The following is a 22,368-nucleotide window of genomic DNA, read 5'->3' as shown; positions in this document are numbered from 1 at the left end:
TTTAAGTATATGTTTCGGTCATGGGAACAGACAAAATTATATGTAGTATTTTGGGCATAAACAAATTTGAGTTGTGTTTTGTCACTTAAAAACTCAAAAGTCCTAATCAATATGTTATGCTGATTTACATCTATACTTAGAGTGAACATAGTTCCTGGTTTGCCTGGGAAAGACCAATTTAAAAACTATTGTCCTAGCATATCATCACATTTAGTATTTGTCCCCAATTTTTCCATATCTTTAATGAAGTTGTATCATTAAAAGTTGTACTATCAAATACCAAAATGGATTTTTCAGACCTCCACCTAGGACTTTCAGCTTTTGCTGTGGACTTACAGAGTGTGAGATGCCTGTACAGTGAATAGCTTTTGTACTTTAACATCTTTAATCTGAAAGATGACCAATAATTTTTATTAATGTTTCTTTGTTTTCCAGACACAGTGAAATGAAGAATTACACTTTCAAAGACAGAGTATATACTTGCTGATAAAGCGAATTGTCCACACGTGCAAATGCTGAGAGATATAGCTAACTCAACTGGTCTCAGGTGGCGATGGGAAAAGAATTCCATACTGCTGCCTTTGTCAGTCACTTGGTGTAATAGCAAGTTATGCTATGGCCCATATCATGCCATGCAAAATACATAAAACCCAAGATTTCATTGAAAAATCTGGAAAATTATGGTTTGGATATACATGAAATATGTCATGGAAACAAAGGCTCAGAGATTAGCTATACATAGTATAAAGAGTTAGTCTGACTATTCTTCATATAATGTTTTATTATCTACAATAATTTATTTCAGGATTATGGAACATATTTCTTAATTTAATGACCATGGTTTAAAATGCTTGTTTACTGAAAAATTCTATTTTATAATTTTGCATAATCTCAATTTGGCAAATATTCAATGGAACAATGAATGAAGAACTTATTTGAAAAAGTGTCTTGTAAAAAAAATATTTATGGTAGAAGGGCACTCTGAATGGAATCAAAAAGCAGTACCTGTGGAAATATTTGTGCAAAAGTATTTATACATTTTAATATAAAAAATAGAATTAGTTAAATCTTCCATTGAGCAAAATTGTCTCTGAGTTTACTAAATTCCTTAGAATCCAACGAAGAGTATTTTATAAATTAAAAATACGATTCTCTGCAGAAAAGAGTCAATAAAAAGTCAAAAATTTCAAATTTAGAAAATAAAATGTATAGTGATCAGATCAGTGTAATTAGCATATGTATCAGATCAAACATATATAAATTCTTTGTGTTGGCAATATTCAATATCTTCCTTATGGCTCTGTAAAATTATACGATATATTATTGTTAACTATAGTCATTCTATAGAGCTACAGAACACTAGAACTTATTCTTCCTATCTAGCTGTACTTTTGTATTCTTTAACAACTCCATTACATATATTGCAACATAACATCACTATGTACCCCACAAATATGTACACTAATTATGTGTCAATTAATTTTTTAATTAAAAATAAAATATAGAATTAAAAGATGAAACCTATTTTAGACATAAAATGATATTACAAGATTTTTCAGTTCTATAAAATAGCATATTTCAATCTATTGATAAATTTTATTTTTAATTGAAAGAAGAAAATAAAATTTAATATTGAAAAATATTGCAGGAAACTTTATAAAAAATTTAAACAAGACTATTATGGTTTAATTTATGTGTCAACTTGCTTAGGTTATGGTTCCCAATTATTAATCAAACACTTGTCTAGATGTTGCTGTGAAGGCTATTTGTAGATGGGATTATCATTTACAATTTGTTGACATAAAGTAAATGAGATTATGCTTGATAATGTAGATGGGACTCATCCAATAATTTAAAGGCCTTAAAAACTGAAACCTAAGTTTACTGGAAGAAAAGACTTTTTTTTTTTGCTTTTGCAATAATTCAGTTTCTTTCTTTTTGTTGTTTTTTTTCAGAATATCATGGGGGTACAAACACTTTGGTCACATAAATTACCTTTCGCAGCCTGAATCAAGCTACAAGAATGCACATCCCCACACAGCATGCACCATATCCATTAAATGTGAATTTATCCATCCCCTCCCCTCCCACCAACTCCTCCCTGATGAATGTTACTTCTGTATGTGCACATAAGTGTTGATTGATCACTATCAATTTAATGATGAGTACATGTGGTACCTGTTTTTCCATTCTTGTGATACTTCACTTAGAAGAATAGACTCCGATTCCATCCAGGTTAATACAAGATGTAGTCACCACTTTTTATGGCTGAGTAATATTCCATGGCATAAATATACCACATTGTATTAATCCACTCATGTATTGATGGGCACTTCGGTTGTTTTCATAGCTTTGCAATTGTGAATTGTGCTGCTATAAACATTCTAGTGTAAGTGTCTTTTTAATAGAATGTCTTTTTTTCCTTTGGGTAAATACCCAGTAGTGGGATTTTGGATCAAATGGTAGTTCTACCACATTCTGTCTGAAAACCGTAACACAGAATTCTCTCCTAATTTCCAGTTTGATGGCCTGCCCTACAGTTCTTTCAAAAAAATCTCAAGAAGTTGAACAGTTTATTGTTGTGTTTAGAATATGCCCTAAGAAAATCTAGGCCGGGCACCAGTGGCTTATGCCTATAATCCTAGCACTCTGGAAAGTTGAGGTGGCAGAATCACCTGAGCTCAGGAGTTCCATACCAGCCTGAGCAAGAGGGAGATTCGTCTCTACTAAAAATAGAAAAAATAGCAGCACGTGGTGGTGCATGCCTGTAGTCACAGCTACTAGCAAGGCTGAGGCAGGAGGGTCACTTGAGTGCAGGAATTTGAGGTTGCTGTGAGCTAGGCTGACACCATGGCATTCTAGCCTGGGAAACAGAGTGAGACTCTGTTAAAAAAAAAAAAAAAAAAAAAAAAGAGAGAGAGAGAGAAAGAAAATCTTAAAAGGTTTGCAGACATTTCCTATATCCTTGTATAGCATGAAAGGAACAGAATGATTCCCATGTTTGAAGCATAGCAAGCTATAGCAGAGACTAAACAGATCTCAACAGACCAAACGAGAGAAATTAAAATCACCTAGGGGGATACTTTCCTCAACCAAGACCAGGGGAAGGTAGGTGACTGAGCTGATGACTAAAAGGACAGGTGACATCTATTTCCAGATGGATCCATCTCCAAATGTTTTTATATTAATACTATGACAGTCCCTAGAACTTAGCTGCTGCTTTTTACCTACTCTTTCACCAATACAACACTTTCTTGACTATTGTAGCTTTAATAATATGTCTTGAAGTTAGGGAGTGTCTGTTCTCTGACTTTGTTCTTCTCTTCAATACTGTGTCTGTTTGTGTCCAAATTCCCCCTTTTGGTAACGATACATTATAATGGATTAGATCCAACCCTAATGACCTCATTTTAATTTGATACCTCTGAAAAGACCCTGTTTCCAAATAAGGTCATATTCTGGGGTGCTGGGATTTAGTACTTCAACATATCTCTATGGGTGGGACACATTTCAACCCATAATAATATCATATCCCATCATTACATTTTGAGGAAGCAAGGCTAAAATAGTGTAAAAGAGAAGAAACAAAGTTAACTTGAAAGCTTTATAACACATCTCAACTGAGAATCATAGCAAGAACCAAAATCATCAAAATATCATTGAAAAGTTTAATATAGAATAGATAAGGCAGCTAGTGTTGGCAAGAAACTTCATAAGGGATATAAGAATTAAGCACTTCAAGCTTTAAATATGAGGGCCTATGGAGAGCTGTACCAGGAAATCATAGAACTAACTTTTTCATTGGGAAAAAGAAAACGTCTTCTATACTCTCCTCCCATATATATATTTAGGGTCTTTTTGCCATATAATTTCTATTTTGATTTTCACAGATCTATTACAAAAATTATGTATATACATTGAGCTGAATCACTGCAATTTTCCCCAAATCTAACTATTCATTAAAAAGAAAATAACTGCAAATTATCATGTTTTATCCTTTATAAGTTTCCATATCCACTTCTGTATATATTCTAACCCTTCAGCCATGTGTATCTCCAACTCTATGGTATTATAAATTCTGCTTTGCCATAGGAATCTAGAATCACACTCAAGTCCATTATATTGGCTACTCTTTAATTAAGCTTTTGATACTTTATAGATATATCACTTAACATTTTCCCTAATATGACTAAATATTCTCCTTATTCTTTTTTTTTGGAGGTTAGGTGTTTTTATTTGAAAGTTTTATTGAGATATAATTGATATACAATAAACTGCACATAACATGTACATATTGAAAAGTTTTGACATATATATGCACCAGAATCAAGACAGTGAACTTATCCATCATTCCCAAAAGTCTCCTAATCCCTGTTTGTAACCTACTTTCCTCCCTCTCTCCATGCAACCTAATGTCTGTTAAAATAGATTTGTTTTCCATAAATTGAACTATGCAGTATGTGCTCTTTTTTTGTCTGGCTTCCTAGTACTATTTTTTTAAGATTCATCAATGTTTGCAAGGTGTATCAATAGTTCATTCCTTTTAATTGGAGAACAATATTCCATTGTGTAGATGCACCACAGTGAGTTCGTCCATTCATCTATTAATGGACTTGTAGTTTATTCCCAGGTTTTGGCTTTTATAACTAAAAATGCTATGAACATTTGTATGTAAGTCTTTGTATGGACATGTATAATTTTTTCTCTTAGGTAGATACCTAAGAGTGGAATGATATAGTAAAACCTTTAAAAACTACCATTATTTTCTAAAGTAGTATATTTTAAGTCATCTCTAGATTACTTATAATATCTAATGATATATAGTTATACTGTTATTTTACAATTTGTATATTGTTTTATTTTTGTGTTATTGTTTTTTATTATTTTTCCCCAATATTTTCAATATGAAGTTGGTTGAATCCCTGGATATGGCACCTGCAGATGTGAAGGGCCAACTGTGTCTTCTTTAGTGAAATGTCTGTTCAAATCTTTTGTCCATTTTAAAAATTGTATTCTCCCCTTATTATTGAGCATTGAGAATTTATTTTTTATATGTATTCTGGATACAAGTCCTTTAACATATATGCTTGGCAAGTATATTCTCCCAGTCAGTAGCTTGCTTTTTTATTTTTTTTTATTATTTATTACTTTTTTATTTCAAAAGCTCATTATGGGGGTACAAAAGTTCAGGTTATATATATTGCCCATGCCCCCCATCCCCCCGAGTCTGAGCTTCAAGCGTGTCCATTCCCTAGACAGTGCACATCACACTCATCACGTAGGTATGCACCCATCCCCTCCCCCCATCCCCACCCCCTCCAGTCAGAACTTCAAGCGTGTCCATTCCCCAGACAGTGCGCATCACACTCCTCAAGTAGGTATACACCCATCCAACCCAAATGCCCATCAATTCATGAATGGATTAGCAAAATGTGGTATATGTATACCATGGACTATTACTCAGCTATAAGTAATAACGGTGATATGGCATCTCTTTGGTTCTCCTGGAGAGAGTTGGAACCCATTCTCTTAAGTGAAGTATCCCAAGAATGGAAAAATAAGCACCACATGTACTCACCAGCAAACTGGTTTCCCTGATCATCACCTAAGTGCACATTTGGGAATAACACCAATTGGGTATCGGACAGAGGTGGGGGATGGGGGGAAGTAGCTTGCTTTTTAAATGATCTTAACAGTATTTCTCAAAGAAAAGAAGTTTTAAATTTTTATTAAGTCCAATTTATCAATTGTTTCTTTTATAAATTCTGCTTTCGGTGTCATATATAAGTAATCTTTGCCTAAATCAAGATCACAAAGGTTTTCTTCTATTTTTTTTCTAGAAGTTTTATAGTTGTAACGTTTTGCCTCTAGACCTATTATTATTTTGAGTTAATTTTTTTATCTCATGTGAGGTATAAATTGAAGCTCTGTTTTGTTTTTTGCATACAAATAGCCTATTGGCCCACTACCATTTGTTGAAAACATTAGGCTTTTTCCACTAAATTGCCTTTGCACAATTGTCAAAAATCAGTTGTCCATAAAACTGTGTGTTTATTTCTGCATCCTCTATTCTGTCTCATTGATCTCTTTGATAGATTCTATTGATATATCTTGGCACAAACACCACAATATCTTTATCACTGTAGCTTTACAATAAGTCTTGAATTCAGCTAGTATTAGCCTTCCAACTTTGTTCTTTTTTTTTCTTATTCTTTTAAAATGTTCTTTATTAGCTATCTAAATATTTTAACCACCAAAGCAGAATAAAGAAAATAACATATGTCATTAATGACTTCTGATATTCTATATACCTTTGCTATGATCTGAATGTTTGGGTCTCTCCCAAAATTCATACAATTGTCTCTTGGTATCTGTAGGAGATTGGCTCAAGGAACCCCTTCAGATACCAAATTCCATGGGTGCCCAATTCCCTTATATAAAATAGTGTAGTATTTGCATACAACCTGTACCCATCCTTCTGTATACTTTACATCATGTTTGGATTACTTATAATACCTAATATAATGTATATACTATGCAATTATTAATAGTTGTTATATTTTTAATATTTGTATTATTTTTTATTGTTGTACTTTTAAATTTTTTCTCCCTAATATCTGCCATCCACAGTTCATTGAATCTCTGGATGTGAAATTCAAAGACAACAAGGGCAGACTGTGTTGAAATCCTTACCCACAAGTGATGTTATTAGGACGTGGGGCTTTGGGGAGGTGATTACATCATAAGGGCAGGACTTTCATGAAGGGGAGTAGTGACTTTATAAAAGAAACCTGAGGGAGCCTGTTTGCTCCTCCACAATGGGAGGACATACTGAGAAGGTGCTGTCTATGAGGAAGCAGGCCCTCGCCAGACACTGAATCTGCTGACACCTTGAACTTGGACATCTAGCCTCCAGAACTGTGAGAATTAAGTGCTTGTTGTTTAATAACCATTCAATTAATGGTATTTTGTTACGGTAGTGTGAATGGGCTAAGACAACCCTCTTCCAGTTGTTTTAAGCATATCATAATCTTATACTCACCTTCTTTTTCTTTCTGTTAATTTATTTAAGCATTTCTAATTGCCATCTTAATTATAATAATAAATTTTATAGGCTATTAAGATATTATCTAATTGCTAAGAAATATTTGTGGTTCAATTCTAATTTTTAAACATATAAAAATAGTTATGTTTTTGAGCTACATTTGTGGGTCATAATGATAAATGAGGAATTACTGGGCAAAAAAATACTAATTTATATGCCCTTTTCAAGGAAAAGGTATGTTTCCTTTCCCACATATGAATACGCCTTGAGTTATTAAATAAGTGATTCTGCTTTAATTGTAATTTCCAAAGATTTTTACCACTGTGTATATTTATTCAAATGTTTAAGCAATCATCAAATGTAGGCTTACTATTTTAAATATGAATCTGATTATATCTCTCCTCTGTTTCCCATTATAATTAGAATAAATACATTCTCATATCTGTAATCCAAAAGACCTTACCAGAAATGTCCTGTCCCTACCTTTCTCACATCCTTCTTACTCTCTCCTTCTCAGTCATCCCTTGTCAAATACACTGGCCTTTCCAGTCCTCAAACACCACATGCTTGTTCTCATCTCAAGCCTTTCGCCGTTGCAGACTACTCCGAGATTATTGCATGGTTACCTCCTTCCAGGTATTCATTTTTTGTTTCAAATACCGTGTCTTCCTGATGGCTGGGACAGGAAATAAACATCATGTTACCTCCCATACTCTCCAACTCTTCATTATTCACCTATTCTTTTTCACCCAAGAGCTAAGGAACAAAGCATAGTTGTAGCAAGATTCCTGGGACCACTAGCTTCTCATTTAAGGGTAAAATAGGACATTTTACAACATAAAAAGGTGCAAAACAATGGATTAACTTAAATTTTGATTGAGAGGAATTACTTAAAAATAATAGTCAATATATGTGAAATTTTAATGACACTGAAAAAGAATCATCATACAGTAAGTAAAATACAAAACACAATAGGATGTTTCTAGTTCCTATGTACAAGATATAGAGAGAAAAACCTATCTATCCATTTATCTATCATCTGTCTACAATATGATTAAAAAAAAGATATTTAAAAATTAATTCTGGTTATCTCTGGATGAAAGAGTGATAGTGGTCCACACTTTTACTGTTTTATTGAATTTCTATTGTAACGAGCATGAGACACATTTCATCTAAAAATTTTAGACTCTCACAATATACTTCAACTCAAAATAGTTTATATTAACATATCTGCCAATCTATCAAATAAATTTGTCACTGTATATATGTGTACATATTTACTTAAATATTTCATTTTTTCTTCCAGAATTTATTCAGATGTATGAGGTTTAATTGCTGTATACACAATGTTCAGGAGTTTTCCTCACTTATGTTCTAAAGATCTTTAAATATTACTTATCTGTTTTATGTGGATAAATATTACTTAACATTAACTTTATTTGCTTTATATTCTCTCAATGGATTCTCAGGAATCATATTGAAAGTCAAAGATTATGTAAATTTATGGTCATTGATAAACAAATCTCCATTGGACATTTCTCTTTGTCAAATGACTTTGTCTCTCTTCCTACTTCAATTTCTACCCAGCTTTGATTTGTCGTCATGTTGATTGGCATCTTCACAATCTCTTCTTTAACACTTTGTTTGAGTGAGAACTCTCTCTTGTCTGGAAAATTCTACAAGTGTTATTTCTTATTTGAGGGTTAGTATATGGTGCCCCTGCTTTGTCTTTAATGCCCTATTTTGTGTAGACTACTAATTATATTTTTATTGAAATGCATAGAATTCCTTTGTAAAATGTATTCTGAGGTAATATTTTAATAGCCTCAAATTTATCTTCCATTTTGCTACCACCTTCAATTTAGCATAATTTGTAAATTGAAACTAAAATTTATTAATTATTTTATATTGCTTTCTAATGACTATTCAAAATTCCTTTCTTTTGTTTTTCTACTTTGTATTTTTCTTCCCTTTCTTTTTATACATAAATAACTGAGCTTGGAGAGCTCTATATTTAATTCTTGCTTGCTTTGGGTGCATCTTTTCAATATTTTTTTTTGCTAGAACTATTAGAAGCTATCATAAGTTAATTGATGCATTCACTTAATGTTTAATGAATCCACATGTGTCATTCACTGTGCTAGTTATGAGCTCACTTTAGTCTACATTCACTACTTGTTTCTACTTCAGATTTTTTGTATATTGATCTGAACGTCAAGATTTCCTGTGGATTTCTCTTTACTTTCTTCCAGAATACTAAGTTTTATCTCTCTCTTCATTAGCAAATAATTATCTGATTCTATGCCAATTTTTTTTCTTCTATGTCCAGTGTACATAAACCATAATTAATATATCTGAGAGCATCAACATTCAGAGTGAAAGTCTTGTTTTCCTATCCCAGGGAATCATTGGAGTCTAACAGATGGTATGCATTGTCTAATATTCAACGGTAATGAGGAATAACAAATTTTAATTCAAAATATAGTAGGAAATATATATCTAGAAATATATATTAGGAAATATATATCTAGGAAATAAAATGAGAAATTTCATAAAATGCGTTACCCTGCCTCCTAAAAAAGTTGCACAACTCAAACTCAATTCCAAGGAGAATAAGTAAATTTTAAGAAGAGGACTATATCAATACCTTACTAATTATATTCTTTGAGACAATAGTTCCAGTAAATGTTAAAGGTGTTATAGGTAATAGATTTCATGAACATGTAAGTTTGGAAATCATTGTATAAACTAATTTATGTATGTTTCAATATTTTGGGATTTGACAGTATATTTCATATTTTAATGAAGTTTTTAACCTCCATAAAGAGTTTTAGACATAGAATTTCTCAAATTTTTCTGGGACCATCTCCTAAGATAAGTATTCTGATTAACCATTGTTTATCATTTGAGTCACTATATTAGCTTAGACAATTGTTCATATGTTTTAGGATCAAACATTTTTGAACAATTACATTTTATTGCAGAAAAGAAAATAAGCAAAGGATCTTTTTCACCTTAAATATTTTAAGAAATAGGCCAGTCACAGTGTTTTATGCCTATAATCCCAGTGCTTTGGGAGCCCAAAGCAGGAGGAACACTTGAGGTCAGGAGTTAATAGCCTTAGCAACATACTGAGACTCTATCTCTAAAATAAAAATTAATTAAAAAAAATCTTAAGAAATAGATCTTATGTATTTAATTCAGCACCATATGCTATATTGAAGATAAGAATTACATAATATAAGCAACGATTAGAAGTTACTTTTATGATAACCTGAACTCACTCACACATAGTAAATACTGAAATATCACCCTCCAAAAGATAATCATTTTGATTCCCAATCACTTTTAAATATTATTGAGTAAACTAATTATTACTAGCGTTTGTTAGCATGGCAGTTTACTCAATACTATTGAAATTTTGTTATAAACATCTCTGACCTATATCTATTTATACTAAGAATTTGCTATGTATTAAATATCATACAGATTTCATGAGGTCAAACATTGCTAATAATTATATTATTAAATAGCCAGAAGAAATAAATTTAATACCAAAAAGAAAATGAAGTCTCTCCCTGAAAATTTCAGTTAATTTCCCTTTTTCTTCATAATTTTTCTATTTTTTCTTTTTCTTTCTTTCTTTCTCTTTCTTTATTTTTTTTTTTTTTTTTTTTTTTTTTTTGCTGTTATGGATAGACATTACAGTCTAAATGTTACACATATATTAACTACACATAATGTAAAAGATGTCAGCAATCTGAACTGGCTAATTTGAAGTTAAGGTACTAATGCATCTTAGCAGTTCTCTTACCCTTAATGAAATTAAATATAAGCTTTCTTCTTCTCTAAATTAATGTTTTGAATTTTTATTGGCTGACTATGACCCTGATAAAGATGACCAGAGAATTTTTTTCTGTAAACTGCTCATTTGGGATTTGAACATTCTGACTCTCAAAGAAGTTGGTGATACAGCTCAGATCAGACTGCATCTTTTTGCTCTCAATCCACTTTTGTCCACCCACCACACCATTTCATTACAGAAGTTGGATAAAATCTTTGTTTTTATGTTTCTTGTGCCTCTCTAAGTTTTTTTTTCTCTCATTTCAGCTTGGGATTGTTAACTGCCTTTGATTTCAGGAAATTTCTCTGTTTCTTTATATCATCCAGAACATCCTAACTAATCTTCTATAGTTCCTTTATTCTCTCAAGTACTAAATATTGATCTTTCTGAAAATTCTGTCCTCATTCCATTGTTTTCCTTATGTTACATGCTATTCAGGGGTTATTCCATTTAAACACATGAGTCTAACCAGTATACTGGGTCAGAGATCAGCTTTTGAGCCAGAAATAGTTGGGTTTGATTATTTCACTTCACTACTTCTAGTTGTGGGACTGGGTAAGATGCTTGATGACATCTTACCTGATCCTCTTCTTCCTTGAATATGAAAGAAGATAGAAAAGAAAGAAAAGAAAGAAAGAAATAAAGAAAAAGAAAGAAAGGAAGGAGGGAAGGAAGGAGGGAGGGAGGGAGGGAGGGAGGGAAGGAAGGAAGGAAGGAAAGAAGGGAAAGAATGATTGAAAATATTTGCTAATTGTAGTTCATGCCTGTTGAAATATCTGTCCAGCAGCTCCTCTATATACTGAAATTTCCCCAAGTTTCCCCACATCATCAACTTAATATCTCAGTTGGTGGAATCACCATCTTCCCAGTTATCCAAACCATATAAGAAAATCACATGAGCATAAGTTGAGTCAGCTCTTTTCCAGACTGAAGATGGACTTCATCACTGTTGATTCTTTTGATGCCCTGCTCCTGGCAACTAATCATTTTGCCTCTGCAAATGCCACTGAAACTCTCATTTCTATAAAGTAAAATGTAAACAACTATGTTAAAATAGTTACAAAAAATTCAAAATATACAGATATTATTAATCTCAGAGCTAGCAAACTTTACTCTCAAGCACAATGATGAATTCATTTGATAGTTTACAGTGCTAAAATTTAAATGCACCTTTTTGAGATCTCTAGTAAGAAGAAATGTGCTTAGGGTGATAGAGAGAAACCAGTATGTGTAGCCACATGTTAGTGCTGTTTTGTCGAACTATCGGAGCTGCCAGAATCAGAAGCAGCCCAGCAGTCTCACAAGCTCAGAATGATTCTTATCAAATCACCAAGAGGGATTCTATCTTTCTCAAGCAGTCTAAAAAGTAAGAGTTATAGCCTTCTTTAAATAATTCAAAGCAACTCCTTGATATTCAAGCCAGAAGTGCAAATATAAATATCTGAAATGAAATGTCATAAAACCTTTCATTTGCATTCTTGGTTTGGACAATTCATGAATGACTAGGAAGGTCTATGACATTGTAATTTGTAACTTTGCAGTGGCATAAATTTTAATCATACACATACTAGAAGTCCTACATGTGGAAGGGAGGCATTTATTTGGGATGTAATCCTAGCTTGCTACACAACATCGGAAGTTCAGTGCAATATCCTGGTTCTCCGATTCTGTCTGTTCCCTCAATAGCCTTAATGTGGGTCTGAAGGATGTTACCTAAATTTTTAATTTACACACTTATAAATTTTCAGTTCCTACTAAGGATAAGAAATAAATAAACCCAACTCTGAAAATAAAGTCTAAGCATATTATTACAAAATGACAGTTTCAAAAAAAATTGCAGTTTGGTAACCCCTATAAGTCTATATATGTTTCTAAGATAATATTATTTATAAAATAGATAAGAAGAACAGAGAGAAAGATATAGAAGCTATCCGATTTTGTTTTTTTGCTTTGACACTAAAACTGAAAATTAAATACTTTATCAAATACAATTTTTGGTGTTTCTCTATAAGTATAAATATTGAGAACTCTAGAATGATAATCATCAAATGCAAAATACAGTCATTTCTGGGTGATATAATTTGAGGTGATTTAAAATTTTTCCTCATTATAATTTTTGTTTGATTGAAAAATGGCGATGTACTATAATTTAGTTAAATCATATATATAGTTAAAAATAAAAAAAACTTTCTAAAACTTTAAAAATATTATACTAGGCATTCTAAAGATGTTTTTTATTGTGTGCTTTTATCATGTTCTAAATACAGTAGAAGGCCCAGGTTTCTGCTGAATTTCATTTAATATACAGTACTTTTTGACAATGATGGGCATAGGAAGAAAATGCCCTCCATGAATTATTTCTTTTAACATCACTTCATAAGATAAAGGCAGACTCACAAACCTTGCTTCACATGTCATATGTTCTATGCTCAGCTCCCATCTGCTGATAGCAAATAAATTAATTTATCTAATCAAAAATACTTATTCAATTTAAATTCATTATTTGTGATAATTACTAATGCTAACAGTGACTACAAATTATTGATCATTTATGTGCTATCATATGTTAGCTTATAGGTGAGTGTTTCTACATTTTATGCTTATAAAAGTTAAGAGTTAGAAGATTAAGTAATTTGGCAAATACATTCAAATAATAAGTGATATAATAATCAGGCTTTAAATCAATGTTCACCTGACTCTTGTATGTATTATTAATACTATCTTCTGAAATTAAAACAAAAATAGTTAATCTATATTAAGCTTTCTCTATCTGTTAGCACTTCTTTAAATTATTTCCAAGGATAACTGCCTTTAATCCATATAAACATACAAAGTAAATACTAGTATTATCACCTTATTACAGATGAAAGTAATTATATGATATACCCAAAATCAAATGGTTACTATTCCCATAATTCTTATTGATATTCAATACTATATTTGTCTGTCTAAGCTCTCATCACAGGGCATTAGGACAGTAAACATTTCCAAGAATTTATTGCCAAAGAGTTCCTGTCAGAGAAGATTGGGTTTGATACAGAACCCAGAAAAGAAGTCTTTATTCCATGGTGACAACTATGGGCAGAGGTATAGATGTCTTCAGACAGTAGACATGGGGTTTTCACTACTGTGGCAGTGCATCCTCCTGAGACAGAATTACAGACTTAGTTCTAGATACATGCATTCTTAGTTCTCCTCTAAAATAGTACTTAAAATTCAAAGTTCTTTGTATCAAAATGACAATAACAACAATCGTTCTGAGTGTCATTTCTAGTTATACCTTAAAATAATTGTATTAGTTTTCTATTACTGCTATAATAAAATATCACAAACTTACTGGCTTAAAATGCCACAAATTAATTATTTTACAATTCTAGAGGTTGGAAGTCTGAAATGGGTCTTACCAGCTAAAATCAAGGCATTGGCAGAGCTGCATTCTTTCAGGAGGATTCACAGGAGAATCTTTTTGTTAATTTTTCCAACTTCTAGAAGCTGCACATAGTTTTTGTTTTTGCTATTTTCCATCTTCAAAACCGAAAATAGCCAATTGCATTAATCTGACACTGACGTCTGCTTCTGACGTCCACTTATAAGAAACTGTGATAATTATAGGACTACTCAGATAATTTAAAATAATTTCCTCACCTCAAGGTCACTTGATTAGAAACTGTAGTTTCAACTGCAACCTTGATTTTCCTTTGTCACATGACCTAATATATTCATAGATTCTAGGGATTAGGGCATAGACATCTTTAGGAAGCCATTATTGTTCCTAACACAATTGAGTATTACAATAGACCAAAGATTAAGGTTTCAGATCACCAACCTTTATCCTGATGACTATATGATTCCTGTGGTTTTGTGTTTGAACAAATAAACCCAATTTTTCCAAAGAAATAATGTATTTGCTGTGATAGTTGTGATGGTAGCTGTGCTAGTGTTTGGCATATGTTGGGATTTCACTATTAAAAATACAGAAGTAAGCATGCAGTTTCCAAAGTTTTTATTTCATAACATTGTTCCTAGCAAGGAAAATTTTGAACTTTTAAGGAAAATTCTATTTTAAAAGTTAACAATATTAGAATAAATAAAACACATTTCTGAATCCCATTTTAAACCAATTTATATCTGCTAGAATGTGTTAAACTGAAAAAGCAAGCATCCGAACTTTTAGTCTGTCAAATGCAAATGTGTCCTGTATTTTGATGATTCACGTTTGAGAATGTTCCTCAGGTCAGCTAAATTTTACCACATCTATATATAATTAAGTACAGAAATCCATAGTGCCAAGATAAATAATACTGATTTTTGTTTTCTCTATAAGATACATTGTTTAAAAAAGATAACCCTGGGAAATGCAGTGTCTCTGGAATGTCTATATAAAATAATAACCATTCTATTAAAGGAAACATGTTCTCTTCTGCCACTCCAAATTTATGTAAGTGCATGTCAGGGCATCGAACCAAACTACTTCTTGGTCAAATACTTGAGATTCTAATCTTTGCTCTGTCACTTTCTTGCTGTCTGACTTTAATAGTCAGCTTCCTCATTTTTAAAACAGAGGTAAAAATATGAGTTCAGTGTTGTCAGGAGAATTAAATAAAACCAATTAGTTCATCTGAAAATATTTATTGGCTGCTTACTCACTGATAGGCACTCTTCTAAGTATAAGGGATATGGCAGTTAGCAAATAAAACAAATCACATTGTTAAAGAGCTCATGTTCTAGGGGTGGGAGACAGGTAATATATCAATATGTAATTAAGATGTGTACTGTATTTTATGGTAATAAATTCTAAAGATGAACCATGGAAGGGGGATGGGGAGTGCAAAGGAGTGATCATGGATAACCTCATTGAGAAGGTGACCCTTGGCAAAGACCAGAAGGAAGTGATGAAGTTAGATGTGCTATACCTGTAGAACAAGAAGAGTTCAGAGGGAAGTGAATGTGTAAATGTCTCAAATGGGAAAAAGCGTGCCATTTCAAGAAACACAAAATGGGCAAGTGTACTTGAAGCAGAGAGAGAGAAGGGGAGAATGGCATAGGTAAATATGAAGAACTAGGTCCCCAATAGGTCAGGAAGGCCCTAGGAATCATGTTAAGTCTTTTTTTTTTTTTTTTTTTTTTGCTCTAGGAGTAAAGGGAAGCCATTGATGGGTAAGCCTGGGGATGAGATCATTGCATTTGTGTTTTTATTATATAGCACTTTGACTTCTTTAAAGAGAATAGACCAGTTGGGAACAAAAATTGAGGAAATTGAAGAAGGCAGAGTAATTAGTGATCTATTTTGATGTTCCAGATGAACCATAACAATGGTTTGTACTATAATAGTGGCAGGAGAGATGAAGAACAGGAGAGGAAGTGAAGAGAGTTTAAGACCTAGAACCCATAAGATGTGGTGGCACATTAGATCTGGGGTATAAAGGAGAAACTACCATCAAAGATACCCTCAAAACTTTGTCATGAACTACTGTGTGGATGGTGGTGTGATATTCCAAAACAAGAAAGAATGAATGAGGAACTAGTTTGGCAATTAAAATGGAGTTGGGAAGGTGGGCAAGATTATGAGCTCAGTTTTAAAAGTTCACATTTGAGGTGCTTGTGAGAGATGTCCAGAATTACTGTAAAGGAAGGAGTTGAATATATGAGTGTGAAGCCATAATAGGGATCTGGCCTAGAGCATAAAGTTGCTGAAGTTTGAAATAACAAACGACCAGAAAAGCATTATCATCAGGTATCAGCCAGCCTTCAGCTCAAAACAAAATGTGTTGAAGGAACATTTGGAGGAGAATTTGAAGATCCAGGCATTTACTGACTGTTATAACCTCTGTCTAGTGGTAAAAAGTTTCATATTTTGGCTAAATATATCAGATGAAATTTAAGTATAAACATATGGTAAATGCTATTAAATCTTACACTTCTAAATTATTATTTTCCAAACACATTAACACACACTACGTGACATTTCTGCATATTATACTTATACATCGCAAGTGTGAATTTCACCTAAATGAACTATCATTATTTTCTAAAACTTACTATTAGGAAATGAGATACCAGTTGATGATGATAAGTACAAAGTCTACAGTGATAATGGGACTAACGTACAGTAATGTGTGTTTTCTTTTCCAGTTAATCTATTTTATTACAGTCTCATTTTAAAGTAAAATAGAGTTAGTAAGTGGTCGCTATATATTGTTAATATTCATATCAAAAGTAAACCAATATACATATCTATAATGAACAGAAAGTAACAGCAAAGAGTCTTAAAATATTTACTAAGGTGATATGAAAGATCATGAATATAATGTAATGTGTCATGGGAGGAAAAATCTTTAAGATAGTTGGCAGAAACATAAGTGAAGAATAAAATGCGAAAATCTTAGGTGATTAAGGGAATAATTATATGATTGAAGGACTAATAATTTCAAGACCTACATGATATTTCAAGTTAAAAAATCACCTATATAGCGCTATCTAGATAATTTCCATGATTGCTGAAATACTTAAGACTGTTACAAGGAGATGTACAAATGGACAAGGAACAGAAGATACAGAATTATAAGTAAGAATATATTTTGAACAATTTCTTCAAACTTTAATTAGGCCTGAAATAGAAACTACAACAATTTAACCAAAAAATATAAAAAGAAAAAATGTTAAAATTTTGAGACAACACAATAAAAATTAAGAAAAGTATATGAAGGAGCAACTGCAAACAATAGTACCTAGTAACCATAAGATACTACACATACTCCTAAGAGGGGTTTTGAGAGGATTTGTTTATTGATTAGGTTGTCATTTCATTCAATCTCTGGGGTGTAAGAACTGTATCTTGAAAAATAAAACACATTATGGGCTAATAAAATAATATTTTATTTCCCCTAATGTTATGACACCTATATTAATTTTGAAACATATATCCATAAAAACTTGTAATGACACAAAAGGGAAGCACTTTAATCTTCTCTGCAATCCTTCAAACTGCTCAAAAGATGAGCCTCAACACTTTCTACCTAGTTCAACCAAAAGATCTCTCAGGAAGAGAGTCCTTTGTGTGCAGTGTACAGCTGCTTTCATACCATCTATGTAAGTAAAAAATATTAGCTTCAGGTAAACCAAATTAAACACATTTTATTCCCAGCAGAGAGCATGATTGATACTAATTAGCTTGTCCCTTTCTTATTCTTGAGTTTCTCCTCATGACTTTCTCAAGTCAATGCAAAAATACAAAAAATAAACCGTTTTCTCTTGTTTTAATTATTAAATATCTGATCTATTATTCTCTAAGCTATTTCCCTGTCAACTACTATTTTTATTTATGTCAAATAAAAATTTTTGATTTGAATGACTTAATAATAAGAGGAAAATACATTCAATTAATTAATTCACCATTTAATTTGTAAACATGGAAAAAATTAGAAGAAAACAGAAATGTGCACAATGTTTACATAGCTTAGTTTGGATTTTTACATAATTGCCTATTTTATTTTTATATTTTTCTCTTGTTCTAATCTCTTTAGCCTCAAATTACTTAGAGGGATGACTGGTAGATACTTAGAGTATAAATTAATTTTCCAAGAAGTATCTTGCTTAATGTGTATAATAAGGTAATTTTTAAAAATATAAATCCCAGTGAATTCAGTACAGGGGAAGCAATGAAGATTTTCGGTGCCAACAATGAAGCAAAAGACAGAAAAGAGAAGCTTAAAGAAAAGAATATAAAACTAACAGGTCTGGTACCTTGTCAATAAAGATGGCTGTCATTAATTCCGCCCCCCTCCTTTTATATGACATTTTTGCATGGAGAGAATCTGTTCCTTCAAATCAAGCTCCATAAAACTGAGCTGGTTTGTGATTATTTTTACCAACTGTACCATGTCCTACCCCTTGGACCTCTGAGCTTCCACGTAAGAAGTCCAAGCAGCTCAAATATATAGAGGCATGAGTATAAAAACTGAGATATCAAATGTGAATGAAGGTGTCATCTTGTATTTCCAGCCTTCAAATGATTCTAATGCCAACCTACATCTGACTGGCACCCAACACAGGCAGAACTCTAAAAGATAAAATTTTTGCTTTAAACCACAAAATCTGGGGGTGATTTTTTTTACATAGTAACAGATGGCCAAAACAACAAGTAACACCATTTATCTTTGTGACTGAAACTAAGAAATGTAGAGAGAATATGAAACATGAAAGTTATGGATAAACAGAGGCAAAAGTTGGAAAAGACAAAATCCCCTGGGAGTGTCCGCAGAAAGGTAGTAATAAAAAAGAGAAGCGGAAGGGCAGACTAGTAAAGCTGCCAATTCTCTAATAAGCCTGCCTGTTCTCCTCCCTTCTGTTTCCTGCTTGTGCATCTTACTTCCCTTTATGTACAACAAGGTTCATTGCCTGAGTCAGTCTCTTGCAATCTAAAGAATCTAACAATTTAAGATGAGATAAAATCTATGCTAATCAAAGTTAGCTGTCAAAGCTGTTATAACACAGAGTCTACCAGTCCCTATTGGAAGTGTCCAAAAACAAGTGTCTAGGAGACTTTAAAACAATTTTAAATTATTCTCCATATGCCCAAATCTCATTTCTCAGTCTCCGTAACTGCAATTAACAAATTCCTTTCTTTTATAAATTAGCTAGTTTCAGGTATTCTGTTGTAAGCAACAGAAAATGGACTAAGACAATTTTTCACAAATTCTTCCAAGAAATAGAAAAGGTAAGAACCTTTCCAACTAATTTTATGAGACCAAAATTGCCCTTACTACTATAACCAGACAAAGATATCAAAGAAGTATACTATATAAAAATATCTTTTATGTTTTGCTAGTATTTTGTTGAGGACATAAAAATCCTTAACAAAATATTAGAAAACCAAATTGAGGACTATAGAGAAAGGAATATAAACCATGACTAATTTGGGTTTATTTCAGCTATACAAGGTTAGTTTTCCATCCAATGAACAACCAATGTAGTGCATCATATTAATATAATAAAGAACAGAAACCACATGATAAACCGAGTAGATACAGAAAATGCATTTAACAAAATCCTATGCATTTTTATGGAAAAAATACTCAATAAACTAGGAATAGAGGAGAAAATTCTCAACCTGATAAAGAGCATGTGCAAAATACCAATAGCTAACACACTGGTAAAAGACTGAATGTTTTTTTTCCCTCAGATCAGGAATAAGACAAGGATATCTGTTCTCATTACTTCTATTAAAAATTGTAGTGGAGGTTCTAGCCAAGACAAATAGGCAAGAATAAAGGAAAAGCATACTGATTGGAAATGAAGAAGTAAAACTATCTCTATTTGCAGATGACATAATCTTTTTTTGTAGAAAATCCTAAGTAATTCCTTCCAGAAAATAATTATAACTAATAACATACAAAAATCAATTGTATTCCTATACATTAGCAATAAAAAATCTGAAAATGAAATTAAAAGGTAATTCAATTTACAGTAGCATTAAAAAGAATAAAATATCTTGGACTAAAATTAATGAAACAAATACAAAATTTATACACTAAAAACTTCAATGCATTGTTGAAAAATATTTTAAAAATTGAAATAAATTGAAAGGTAGCTCATGTTTATGGACTGGTATGCTTGATATTGTTAATATGGCAGTACTCTACCAAACTGAGCTAAAGGTAAACAAAATCTCTATCAAATTCTCACCTGCCACAAAGAAACTGAAAAAAAAAAAAAAACAAACCTGCCATTTTTGTAGAAAAAGGCTGATCCTATAATAAAATGTATAAAAACAAGCTGATTCTAAAATTTATAAAAATAAAATTCAAGAGACCAGGATATCCAAAACTATTCTGAAAAAGAACAGAATTTGAGGACTTATACTTCCTTATTTCAAAACTTACTACAAAGCCAAAGTAATCAAAGCAGTGTGGCACAGGCATAAAGGGAGACATATTGATCAATGGAATAAAATTTAGAATTTTTAAATAAATTCTTAAATTTATGGTTGATTTTTTATATTTTTATAAATGACATAAAATTATACATTTATGGGGCACAATATGATGTTTCTTTTTTTTTTTTTTTTTTTTGAGACAGAGTCTCACTCTGTTGCCCAGGCTAGAGTGAGTGCCGTGGCGTCAGCCTAGCTCACAGCAACCTCAAACTCCTGAGCTCAAGCGATCCTCCTGTCTCAGCCTCCCGAGTAGCTGGGACTACAGGCATGCACCACCATGCCCGGCTAATTTTTTCTATATATATTTTTTAGCTGTCCATATAATTTCTTTCTATTTTTAGTAGAGATGGGGTCTCGCTCTTGCTCAGGCTGGTCTCGAACTCCTGAGCTCAAATGATCCGCCCACCTCGGCCTCCCAGAGTGCTAGGATTACAGGCGTGAGCCACCACGCCCGGCCTGATGTTTCAATTCATACATTGTATGATGAACAAATCAGGGTTGTTAGCATGTCCATCATCTCAAACTTTTATAAATTCTTTGTGGTGATAACTTTCAAGATCTTCTTTTCTAGCTATCTTGAAATATATAATTCATTGTTCTTAACCATTATCACCCTACTATGTAATATAACACTTGTACTTATTGTTCCCATCTAACTGTAAATTCGTACCCATTGACCAACCTCTCTCCATTTCCCCTTCCTTTCACACATTTCTAGCTTTTAGTAGCCACTACACTCCTCTCTACCTCTAAGAGATCTTTTTTAGTAGTAGATTTCATATATGAGTGAGATCATGCAGTATTCATCTTTCTGTGCCTGGCTTATTTCACTTAACATTATCTTCTCCAGGTTCATCCATGTTGCCACAAATGACAGGGTTTCATTCTTTTTCATAGGTGAACAGTATTTCATTTTGTATAATGTACCATATTTTCTTTAGCCATTCATCCATTTGTGAGCCCTTAAATTGATTCCATCTCTTGTCTATCATGAATAGTACTGCCATAAACATGGGGGTGCAGATACCTCTTCAACATAATGATTTCAATTTTTTGGATACATACTCAACAGTGGAATTGCTGAGTCATTTGGTAGTTTTGTTTTTAGGTTTTTGAGGAACTTCCCTACTTTTTGTCATAATGACTATACTAATTTACATTCCCACCAACAGTGTATAATAGTTCTCCTTTCTCTACAATTTGTCATTTTGATAATAGACATTCTAAATAGGGTGAGGTAAAATCTCATTGTGGTTTTGATTTGATTTTCCTGATGATTAGTGATGAGCATTTTGTCATACACCTGCTGGCCATGTGTATGTCTTCTTTTGAGAAATGTCTAGTTAGTTCTTTTATAATTTTAAAAATTGGATTTTTTTTGCTATTGTTTGAATACCTTATATATTATGAATATGAATACCTTGTGAGGTGGATAGTTTGCAAATATATTCTCACACTCCGTAGGTTTTCTCTCCACTCCATTGATTTTTTCTTTGCTATGAAGAAATTTTTTAACCTGATGGAATCTCATTTGTCTATCTTTCC

The sequence above is a fragment of the Eulemur rufifrons genome, chromosome 7 (assembly GCF_041146395.1).
Source record: "Eulemur rufifrons isolate Redbay chromosome 7, OSU_ERuf_1, whole genome shotgun sequence".
Classification (NCBI taxonomy): domain Eukaryota; kingdom Metazoa; phylum Chordata; class Mammalia; order Primates; family Lemuridae; genus Eulemur; species Eulemur rufifrons.
The sequence above is the reverse complement of the archived record's forward strand: the minus strand, read 5'-3'. Positions refer to the sequence as shown.